Source organism: Diabrotica virgifera, chromosome 1 (genome assembly GCF_917563875.1).
Source record: "Diabrotica virgifera virgifera chromosome 1, PGI_DIABVI_V3a".
Lineage (NCBI taxonomy): Eukaryota > Metazoa > Arthropoda > Insecta > Coleoptera > Chrysomelidae > Diabrotica > Diabrotica virgifera.
In genome coordinates this window covers 152,460,687-152,473,595 of record NC_065443.1, presented here as the reverse complement: position 1 = coordinate 152,473,595, position 12,909 = coordinate 152,460,687, and the positions used below count along the sequence as shown (strand labels likewise).

At 32.8% G+C, this 12,909-nt stretch overlaps 1 protein-coding gene across 1 annotated transcript in view; it reads left to right on the top strand.

The window, feature by feature from the left end:
• Positions 1-12,909, top strand: part of LOC114327784 (ubiquitin carboxyl-terminal hydrolase 14) — a 55,151-nt gene that overhangs the window by 39,493 nt on the left and 2,749 nt on the right. The gene's annotated exons all lie outside the window — the stretch shown is intronic.

Genomic DNA, 12,909 nt, shown 5'->3' with positions numbered 1-12,909 from the left:
GACACCGCTTTTGAGTGTAGACCTGTGGATTTAAAAAGTTTTATTAGTTTTGGATGCTTTACGTTATGGGAGCCGAAGCCTCCTTTAACCTTCCGATGACCAACCTTTTTTGTTACATGGATGACCAACGGGGGTCAAGAATGACTCCTAGTCAAAAATGACAATTGACAACAAAATTAAGTTGTTTTAAGAAATAAAATATTGTATTCGTAATTTTAATGTTAGCATTGGATCAATAAATGATAAATAAACATTAGTAAAACATATTTTAATTACAACTGAACAAAAACAGGAATCATCATTCTGAACATAGAACTAAAGAAATTTTAAAATATACACCAATTTGCGTCGCCTCAGGTTTAACAAACATTTTTTTTTCAATATTGGAATGTTTCCTACAAACAATTCCACATAATAGACGGTATTTATTTAATATAAAGTTGGAACATGGAAGGCCAAGGGAGTTCGTCTTTGACCCCGAATTCAGAAATTTTTTTCGTAAATATAGGGAATTTTTTTTATTACAAAATATGAGGGTATCTAGAATGATATTAAAGTCAAATAAAAAAATAATGAGTTAAAATTAAAAATATTTCTGAATTTATTAAATAAAAACATACATTGGGGTCAAAATTTACCCCCCTTGGTCATCCGAAGGTTAAAGCTAAATTCATTTGTCAGACAGCTAATCGAAAAAGCTCTGAATTTCATCTATGCTTATATGTAGTAGCTGTATTTGCGGAGCATACCCCGAACATATTCAGAGTAAGTTCGGCATTAGTTTCCAAGGCGCAGGCGTGAACGTAAACTATCGTGGACATGTTCAGGATTTTCTTCACCGCGAACAATTTTCGGATTCGGAATGTAATGACGGGTTGCATACAACAAGTTCAGTTTTGTTATTTTGAAATCGAAATTATTCAGCAAATGCAAATGTCACAAATTTGTTTGTCAAAAATAGAAATAGCAAATAGAATAGTAGTGCAGCCGATATGTGAAACAATCGTGCATTTAATGATAGAAGCATATAATTTGGACCACACATTCTACACATATAAACGTTCAAATTTAGATGGGAGGCCATCTCAGATTTTGCCTTTTACAAAAATGGCGGGGATTCAAGATGGCGACTATACATATGTGACTAATGTGACTAATAGCACGATAACTTTTGAACGGGACTTCAATGTTCAATGAACTGAATGTACAATTCGTCGACGAACATTTGATCGAATGAATTTTTCGTCGACAAACTCTTATTTATCTTTAGGATAAAGGTATTAATGGTGACAAATGACGGATTATTGGTTTTTATTTTGTTAACTGGAATATTGTATTATACATATCAGAATTTATTTTTTTTTGGCGTTTTGTTAATTTTTTTTCTAAATCTTAATTATTTTTAAATTTAATGAAAAAATTGGCTGCGGTGGGAGAGTAGACAGCAAATATAAACCGACATTTTAATTAGTGATGTTGTGCCGTTCTTCTTTTTGGTGTCGGAGCATTTCCGGACAAGTCAAATTTGGGGGCACTTGCGGACAAGACGAAATATGCGAGATGCTGAGGTTAATAAATTTTTAGGAAATCGAGGCATTCCCTTTGGGTCTTTGTCGACGAAAAATCTATTCGATCAAATGTTCGTCGACGAATTGCACATTCGATGAATTGTGCATTCGACCAACTGTTTGCGACCAAATGTTGTCGACTAATTTTCCGTCGACGAAGTGTTCTCGACCAACTTTCCGACACCGCTTTTGAGTGTAGACCTGTGGATTTAAAAAGTTTTATTAGTTTTGGATGCTTTACGTTATGGGTGCCGAAGCCTCCTTTAACCTTCCGATGACCAACCTTTTTTGTTACACGGATGACCAACGGGGGTCAAGAATGACTCCTAGTCAAAAATGACAATTGACAACAAAATTAAGTTGTTTTAAGAAATAAAATATTGTATTCGTAATTTTAATGTTAGTATTGGATCAATAAATGATAAATAAACATTAGTAAAACATATTTTAATTACAACTGAACAAAAACAGGAATCATCATTCTGAACATAGAACTAAAGAAATTTTAGAATATACACCAATTTGCGTCGCCACAGGTTTAACAAACAATTTTTTTTCAATATTGGAATGTTTCCTACAAACAATTCCACATAATAGACGGTATTTACTTAATATAAAGTTGGAACATGGAAGGCCAAGGGAGTTCGTCTTTGACCCCAAATTCAGAAATTTTTTTTCGTAAATACAGGGAATTTTTTTTATTACAAAATATGAGGGTGTCTAGAATGATATTAAAGTCAAATAAAAAAATAATGAGTTAAAAATTAAAAATATTTCTGAATTTATTAAATAAAACATACATTGGGGTCAAAATTTACCCCCTTGGTCATCCGAAGGATAAAGCTAAATTCATTTGTCAGACAGCTAATTGAAAAAGCTCTGAATTTCATCTATGCTTATAGTAGCTGTATTTGCGGAGCATACCCCGAACATATTCAGAGTAAGTTCGGGATTAGTTTCCAAGGCGCAGGCGTGAACGTAAACTTATCCTGGACATGTTCAGGATTTTCTTCACCGCGAACAATTTTCGGATTCGGAATGTAATGACGGGTTGCATACAACAAGTTCAGTTTTGTTATTTTGAAATCGAAATTATTCAGCTAATGCAAATGTCACAAATTTGTTTGTCAACAATAGAAATAGTTGTGCAGCCGATATGTGAAACAATTGTGCATTTAATGATAGAAGCATATAATTTGGACCACATATTCTACACATATAAACGTTAAAATTTAGATGGGAGGCCATCTCAGATTTTGCCTTTTACAAAAATGGCGGGGATTCAAGATGGCGACTATACATATGTGACTAATAGCACGATAACGTTTGAACGGGACTTCAGATTTCAACCAAATTTGGTATATAGGTTCTTTTTTTGATGTATAAGATCGAGGTCTTGAACCAGAAGAATCGGTTTACCAGAAGTTGTGTTTTTCCTCGTTTTTATGTAAAAATATCATCATCATCATCATTTGGCTCTACAACTCTATGTGAGTCTTGGCCGCGTTTACTATTTCCCTCCATTGTTGTCGGTCCTGAGCAGCTATTTCCCATTGCTGTACTCCCATTTTACGTAGATCGCTGGCTACTGCGTCCTTCCATCTCTTTCTTGGGCGACCAACTGACCTTTTTCCGTCGGGCCTTTCCCAGAATGTGGCGTTTAGAAGTCTTTCGTCACTTGATCTTAGTACGTGACCCGCCCATCGTATTCTGTTTGATTTAATGTAGCGTACTATGTTTTCATCTCCGTATATTGTCTGGAGTTCATCATTGTGTCTTCTTCTCCATTCTCCTGTTGTCTCTTCTCTGCAAGGCCCATAGATATTCCGCAGTATATTTCTTTCAAGTACCAGTAATTTTGTTGTTTCCCGCTGATTCAGAGTCCAGGTTTCGCTTCCATACGTTATTGTGGGACGAATTATTGTCTTATATACTCTTATTTTTGCTGGTCTTGAGAGTATTTTTGATTTAAGTAGGGTCCTTAACGAGTAATATGCCCTGTTTCCTGCAATAATCCTGGCTGCCACGTCCTTTTCATAGTTATTTTCAGATGTTATGATCGCTCCCAAGTACTTAAATTCTTTGACGACTTCAAAATTGTATTCATTAATTGTTACGTTTTGTCTAACCCTTGGTCTTAAGTTCTTCGTAACCACCATGTACTTGGTCTTGTCCTCGTTGACCTTCAGACCAACTTCCTTGGCTCCGTTCTCGAATAGGGTGAAAACTTCTTTTGCATCTCTGGTGGATTGTGCAATTGTGTCCACGTCATCCGCAAAGGCTAATAGTATTTTTGATCCTTGGGCGGCAAATCCGTTTGTCAGTTGTTATGTAAAAATATGCTGTTTTTTTTTTCAATTCTTTCACCCTGTATGTATTAATTTTTCAAAAAGTTAATACCGCCATTGAAAAGAGCGTAAAAATATTTTTAACTTTTTAGTTATGTTAATTACCATTTAATAAATGCAAAACGTATCTTCACATGTACCTATATGCGGCAGATTCGTGCAAATATTATAAGAATTATTGTGCATTTAATGGTAGAAGCACAGAACCGGTCCTGGTAAAGAGACAGTGAGGTCGATTTAAATCCGCTCCGCAAAAAAACTTCAAATACTGAAACTTTGCGAGCAGAAAAATCACCAAATTATTTGCAAAGTGTAAATAAGTGAGTTAAGAAATTTACAGTGTAAATTTAAAAAGAATATTGAAAGTAAGATCCATACATTATTAATCTAACCTAGTTTTGATAAAATTATATTTTAACTACTAACAGTAAAATAATTACAGTCATAGTCAAGTTTTTTGGCACTGATAAGAAGTCAAGGTCCTATGGGTGGACTAGCCGAAGCTGCTTTCAGCAGTGGTAATTACTAATAAATTGATTTAATTATAATTAGGGTACTTCGGTATCTATCTATCGAAAAATACAGAGTCGGCTTTCTGAACGAAAACAAGAAGATATTGAAGAATAAGAAGATATTGAAGAATAAGAAGATATCGAAGAATAAGAAGATATTGAAGATAAGAAGAAGACATTGTTGATAAATCTAATTTATTCAAGTGAACATTAATTGTTGATATAAATAAATAAATAAGATATTAAATGGTATTTAAATAGTTTTATAATTAAAGTAAAAAAAAAATTGAATAATATATAAATATTTTGTAATTAAAGTAAAAAATTTAATTAATTTGATTTAATCAAGTAGGTTTTAATTTGATTTAATATTTGTATTTATAAATACATACCTACTTTAATAATTTGAATAGGAAGAAAGATGGCGGATGGTAATGATAGCATTAATGAGGACGGTAAAAGAAAAAGCAAAGAGGAGCCAGATATATTTAGCAGGAGTAGAAAAGTGAACCGAACACCAGACAGGTCGAAACCATCAACGAATGAAGCCAGCAGCCAGAACGAAATGATGGAACTAATGAGACAATTAGCAAGCGATAACAAAAAGAAAAACAAGGACCTGGAAGATATAAAAAATACAATGGGTAATATGATTGAGGAACTAAAAGAAATTAGGAAGGAAAATAATGAATACAAATTGCAAATGAAAGAAATAATAAGAGAAAATGAAAATCTAAAGAAAGAAATGGCTACGATGAAACAAAAAATAGATAAAATAGAAATAACCTTGGAAGCATGTCAGAAAGAAAAGAAGAAAAATAACCTAATAATGAGAGGCTTACCACTAGACACAAAAGGAACAGAGCAAATAGAGAACTTCATAGAAGCAAAAATGGGAGTAAAATCAGAAATAAATAGGGTACAAAAGATAAATGAAACAATGTCTGTTATAGAATGTAAAAAATTCGAAGATAAAATGAAAATACTGAAAGCCAAGGGTAAACTAATGAGCTATAAACAACATAGAGTATATATAGAATGTGACCTAACATTAAAAGAGATAGAAATACAAAGAAACCTTAGGAAGATAGCAGCAGAGGAAAAGACTAATGGGAAAAGGACAAAAATTGGATATGGATTCATAATTATTGAAGACATTAAGTGGAAATGGAACCAAAAAACAAGCCGGATAGAAAAAGTAACATACAATACAGAACCAACTTGTTCAAAAAACTAGCTGTAGAAAACACAATGATGGACCGAGAAACAAAACAGGCAAAGAACAGGGACATGACCAGATTTAAAGATAATAACACAAACGTAAGGAAAAACAAATTGAAGTACAACTTAAACATAGAAAAGAACAGAACAATTTTGAAAATGGCATCATGGAATGTAAGAGGTATAAATGGGAAAGAAATAGAACTGGGGGAAGAAATTAGAGATAAGAACATTGAAATAGTAGCTATAACAGAGACAAAGAAAAAAGGAAAAGGATCAATAATATTAGAAAACGGAATGTTACTAATATACAGTGGAGTGGAAGAAACGAAGAGAGCTCAGGCAGGAGTAGCGTGCCTGATTAAGAAGGATAGTATCAACAAAGTAAAAAATTGGATATATTACAACGAACGTATACTAAGAGTAGACATATATATGGATACAGAGGAAACCAATACAAACCTAATCATATGCTATGGACCAGATGAAGACGCAACAAAAAACGAAAAGAATGAGTTCTGGGACAAATTACAAGAAGTGATAAATGATTGTACAGAGAAAATGGTGATCACAGGAGACATGAACAGTAGAGTGGGGAAAGAAGCAGAAAAATGGAACAATGTCATCGGACCGTATGGGGAGGAAAAAATAAACAAAAATGGAAAATTACTACTTGAATTCTGTCTAGACAATAACCTGGTGATTATGAACACACACTTCCAACATAAAAGGATACACAAGATCACAAGAGAAGTCAAATCAAGAGACGAACAATCAATTATAGACTATACTATAGTGCAAAAAACAGAGAAGAACTGGATAAGAGACGTAAGGGTGAAAAGGAGTTATGAAATTGGTAGTGACCACTATCTACTAGAAACCACATTCAAAAGCAAAAGAAAAGAAATAAAAAGAAATGAGAACATAAACAGAGAACACAAAGAAATAATAAAAATTTATAAACTAAGGGAAGAAACAACGAAAATAAGATACACAGAAGGGCTAGAGAAAGAAATAGACAATGAACATATAATAACAGAAACAATAGAAGAAGAATGGGGAAAATTTAAAAATGCGATGATAAAAACAGCTAAATCAATATGTGGAACCACAAGAAATAACAACAGAGGGAAACGAACGTCTTGGTGGAACGATGAAGTGAAAAGAGAAATAAAAGAAAAGAAGAAATTATGGAAAGAATACATACAAGACAAAACACAACAAAAATATGAAAATTATAAGAGAAAAAGAACAAAAGTTAAAGAGATAGTTAGGAAAGAGAAAAAGAAAAGTTGGGAAAAATTCGGAGAAAAAATGGAAGAAAACAGCACAGAAAACGTAAAATTATTTTATAGAACACTGAAAAACCTAAGAAGCAACAAAGAAACGAAACTGAAACAAATAATGAACAAGGAAGGAATAATAATAAATGACGATAAAACAATAATGGAAAGATGGAGGGAACATTTCCAGCTGTTACTGAATGGAAATCAAGTGAACACAATGGAGAAGGAAAGCCACATAAAGAGAGTATCCATAAGAAACACGGAAAATCCAGAAACTATTGGGACCGTGCAAGTTCGGCAAAGCGACCTCTATTTCTACGCTCTGTACTTTTATTCGCACTTTTAATTATATTGGCCAATTATATTAGTCCTGGTTGCTGGATAATTTTCAAGACCATAGTCCAAAAGAATAATAAGAAGAAAAAAATAAGATGCAGGTTATGTTTAGCAAACGTAAACAATTGTATGTAGTAAATAAAATCCGTTATTAAAATGCAGTACTGCAAGCAAAATACAATTAATTAAATTTACCTTTATATAATAATTGCATATCATATCAATATTGTGGAGCAATATATAATTTTTCTGAGTCAATGACAGAAGGTATGAAATATACGTCAATTTGACAATTTCAATTGACAATATGAATTATTTAAGATAGTTGCAATATTTCTCCGCGACTCGCGCACGGTCGTTTCTCGTTTCCCTTTCCAAGTACTTGCACACCGCGAATAGAAAAAGAAGAACTAGAAGAAGCAATAAGAAAGATAAAGATTGGAAAAGCACCAGGAAGCGATGAAGTAGCACCAGAAATGATGAAATATATAGGAATAAAAGCAAAAGAAAAATTGTTATACATATATAACCTAATATGGAAGAGAAAAGTAATACCCAGAGAATGGACAAATGCAGTGATTATACCTATATACAAAAAAGGAAACACAAGAGACTGTAAGAACTATAGAGGTATATCACTACTATGTGTAGCAGCAAAAGTATACGAAACCATAATAGAAAGGAAAATCAGAAAAGAAATAGAACATCAATTAGAGGACGTACAAAGTGGATTCAGGAAAGGACACAACACACAAGACCATATATTTACCATGCAACAAGTAATAGAAAAAGCATTAAAGAAAAATAGAGAAATATACCTGAGCTTTATAGACATGGAAAAAGCCTTCGACTCAGTCAAAAGAAAAGATATATGGGAAAGCCTAAAGAAGAAGGAAGTAAGCGAAGAACTGATAGAAGCAACAAAGAGTATATACATGAAAACAACAAATACAGTAAGAATGTTAAATATACAGTCAGAACCATTTGAAACAACTCAAGGAGTTAGACAAGGGGGAAGTCTCAGCCCAGTGCTATTCATAAATGTAATAGATGAGATAGTGAAAGAATGTAAGAAAACTTTCAAGAAATACTGCATCGGTTGGAACAGAATGCAAATGATAAACGCTGAGATGTGTATATTTGCAGACGACATAGTATTAATTGCGGAAACAGCAGAAAAACTGAAATACAACTTAGAGAAATGGAACCTAGAAGCAAGCAAATACAACTTAAACGTAAACAAAGAGAAGACTCAGATAATGAAAATATCAAGGAAACAAGGGACGGAAGATCAAATAGAAATAATGATAGACCAACATCAATTAATACAGACAAATTCATACAAATACTTAGGAACAGTAATCAACAACAAAGGAGACATAGAGGGCGATCTTAACAACAGAATGGAAAACACAGGAAAACTATTCCAAGCACTAAATAGAGGATTCCTTAATAACAAAGAAATATCAACAAAGACCAAGATGACAATATACAAAACAATATATAGACCTACGGTGACATATGGAGCAGAAAATTGGATATTAAACAAAAGACACCAGAGCAGAATACAGGCAGCAGAGATGAAATACCTCAGAAGAACGATAGGAGTAAAAAGAACAGATAGAATCAGAAATGAAGAAATAAGAGAAAGACTCAAAATCAAGCCGATACTCGACTCAATCAAGAAGAAAAAATTGGCATGGTTCGGACATCTAACCCGGATGGACAATGATAGACAAGTGAAAAGAGTGTGGGAAGCCAAACCAATAGGTAAGAATAGAAGAGGAAGGCCCATCAAAGAATGGAACAGTGACATTTCGCAGATACTGCAGAGTAAGGGTAAGACTTGGCAGGAAGCAACACAGATGGCATCCAATAGGAAGGAATGGAGAAAGTTCGTTAAGAGCTAGGACAATTCAGAAGATTGTAAAATATTGTAATTTATTGAATTGTAATTTAATGAATTGTATTATAAATGGCCCTACACCGAAAGGTACTAATGGGTCTACTGATTAAGTAAAGTAAGTAATGGTAGAAGCATATAATTTGGACCACATATACTACACATATAGAGGTTCAAATTTAGATACGAGGCCATCTCAGTTTTTGTTCCTTTTACAAAAATGGCGGGCATTCAAAATGGCGACTATACATATGTGACTAATAGCACGATAACTTTTGAACGAGATAACAGATTTCAACCAAATTTGGTATATATGTTCTTTTTTTGATGAATAATATCGAGGTGTTGAACCAGAAGAATCGGTATACCAAAATTTGTGTTTTTACTGTTTGTTTTTTATGTAAAAATATGTTGTTTCTCTTTCAATTCTTTCACTCTGTATATGCTAATCTTTCAAAAAGGTAATACCGGCGTTGAAAAGAGCGTAAAAATATTTTTTAGGAAATATTTTGAACTCTTTAGTTATATTAATAATTACCATTTAATAAATGCATAACGTATCTTCACATGTAGGTACCTATGTGCGACAGATTCGTGCAAATAATAATATAAGAATTATTGTGCATTTAATTTGTAGAAGCACATAATTTGGACCACACATACTACACATACAAAGATTCAAATTTAGATATGAGGCCATCTCATATTTAGTCTTTTACAAAAATGGCGGGCATTCAAAATGAATCTGCCGCCCATAGGTACATGTGAACATACGTTATGCATTTATTAAATGGTAATTAACACAACTGAAAAGTTAAAAATATTTCCTAAAAAATATATTTACACTCTTTTCAATGGCGGTATTACCTTTTCGAAAAATTTATACATGCAGGGTGAAAGAATTGAAAAAGAAACAACATATTTTTACATAAAAAACAGTAAAAACACAAATTCTTTTAAACCGATTCTTCCGGTTTAAGACCTAGATATTATTCATCAATAAAACAACCTATATACCAAATTTGGTTCGAATCTGAAGTCTCGTTCAAAAGTTATCGTGCTATTAGTCACATATGTATAGTCGCCATTTTGAATGCCCGCTATTTTTGCAAAAGGAACAAAAACTGAGATGGCCTCGTATCTAAATTTGAACCTTTATATGTGTAGTATATGTGGTCCAAATTATATGCTTCTACCATTAAATGCACAATAATTCTTATAATATTTGCACGAATCTGCCGCATATAGGTACATGTGAAGATACGTTTTGCATTTATTAAATGGTAATTAACATAACTAAAAACTTCAAAATATTTCCTAAAAAATATTTTTACGCTCTTTTTAATGGCCGTATTAACTTTTTGAAAAATTAATACATACAGGGTGAAAGAATTGAAAAAAAAACAACATATTTTTACATAAAAACCAGGAAAAACACAACTTCTGGTAAACCTATTCTTCCGGTTCAAGACCTCGATCTTATACATCAAAAAAAGAACCTATATACCAAATTTGGTTAAAATCTGAAGTCTCTTTCAAAAGTTATCGTACTATTAGTCACATATGTATAGTCGCCATTTTGAATCCCCGCCATTTTTGTAAAAGGCAAAATCTGAGATGGCCTCCCATCTAAATTTGAACGTTTATATATGTAGAATATGTGGTCCAAATTATATGCTTCCATCATTAAATGCACAATTCTTATAATATTTGCACGAATCTGCCGCACTAAGCAGGCCATATTTCTTAGAAAGTTATAAATTTGATTAGCGTGTTTTATTTCGAGGGAATTGAAAATTAGTTGAAGGAAGGAATAATTTAGTCACTCAATCATTTCCAATGTTGATATTAAATTTGATAGGTTGTGGTTTATTACACCAATAGCTAATGAAATATACAAGAAATAGTTTCAGAATAAGTTTGATGTGTCGTTTATGTTTTATTATAACCAGTAAGTTAACACGTAAATTAAAATGAAAAATAAACCACAAGAATATTATTTTGTCCTCGGGACCTCTCGATCTGTAGTCCACTGAGCCACCATTAATTTGTAATTATCGATTTGTTGACGTACTTTAAAATGGAATCTAAATGGCATTGCATTAGTCACATTTTTAAAATACATAGCTTGAAATTTAAAAAATCGATTTATTCATAATGAAAAACTGGAATGAACATGTAAACCGAATGGAACCATATAGATTAGTGAACATCTGTAAAAACAACAAGCCGTATAGCAGAAGACCCGTTGGAAGGCCGCCGAAAAGGTGGAAAGACAGTGTACAGTCAACAACAACTGAAACAAAATAAGGGGTAAACAGGAGTAATCCTAGTCGTACGAAGAAGAAGAAGAAGAAGAAGATTTATCCATATAATGGCAGTTAAATATTTCATTGTTAGCAAGTTCTGAGCTATTCTTAAAATTTTAGGTGCCTAGGTAGCCTAGAACTCTGTTTAAAATTAACTATTTAGATGGGAAATTAACATTAAGAAATAATCTGTTTAAAATGGATTACAAAATTTGCGGAGACGGTGACAAAGACGAAGCCAAGTATATAAAAACGTTTTAAAAAGTTTAAATATAAAAAATATTAAAATTTGTTTGAAGAATATTTAAATTTAAAAATCAGAATTTGCAAGTTGTTTAACTATATTTTAGGTTAAGAATTATACAGAATGTCAATAAATGCTTAGGGCATTTTCCAAGTATTTTGTGCGCTTGTGCGAACTTAAAATCCGAAACGGAATCCTCGAACGTCTAGACAACATTCCGAACACGTTAAAGATCTTTTATCTGTACAGCGCCAGAACTTTATATTGTAATTCGTAGTCTGCCTTTGATTTAGTCCAGGATTAGCTCCGCGAATACAGCTTATGTACTATGTGGACTACTCAAAGGCCTTCGATAAAGTAAAATGGCAACATCTATGATCAATACTAGCGGGAATGGAGACACTCCACTCCTTACTCCAGCTTATAAGACGTCTGTACGAAAATAATAAGTGCACAGTAATAGCTATTTGTATAACAAGGGAGGAAAGTGCTACTTTTCCTCCGGAGAATGAAGTTTACTGCCCGACGCGTAGCGGAGGGCAGTAATCATTCAAGGGAGGAAAAGGCACTTTACTCCCATGTTATACATATGGTTTTTCCACCTTCCTCAAATAACAAGTCATTTTTTCATTTTTACTTAATTTATTTATGTAACTAACCAACAAAATGTATTAGAACTAAAACTAACAAGTAGGTACAATATAACTGTCAACTGTCAAATATAAGTCAAATTATTAATGTAAACATTGTTAAATTAGAATAACAATTTACTGTTTTTTACCATTCTGCAAAATACAGAGTGTTTTTAAATAAACGTTAAAATGTATAGATACTTACGTAATAAAGATATTGTACAGGGCGTCAATAAGTTATATTTCATGAATGAAATACCATTACGTCACTTTTATTTTTCCTCCCTAGGGAGGAAAAATATTTTCCTCCCTAGGGAGGAAAAGTACAACTTTGCTCCCTACAATCAGGTCAGGAAAAGTATACTTTCGGCAGAGGTAGGTGGAAAAAATAAATAAAACATATTCCGATACTTTCAGATCAGAAGCCGATGACGGCAGGCCTGCATAATCTCTCCAATTCTACATACACAGTTCGGTAAAGTCCTTCGATCTTGCAATAATTGATATTTTTTATCCATTAAACTGTATATCCAATTTAATGCAGACTTGA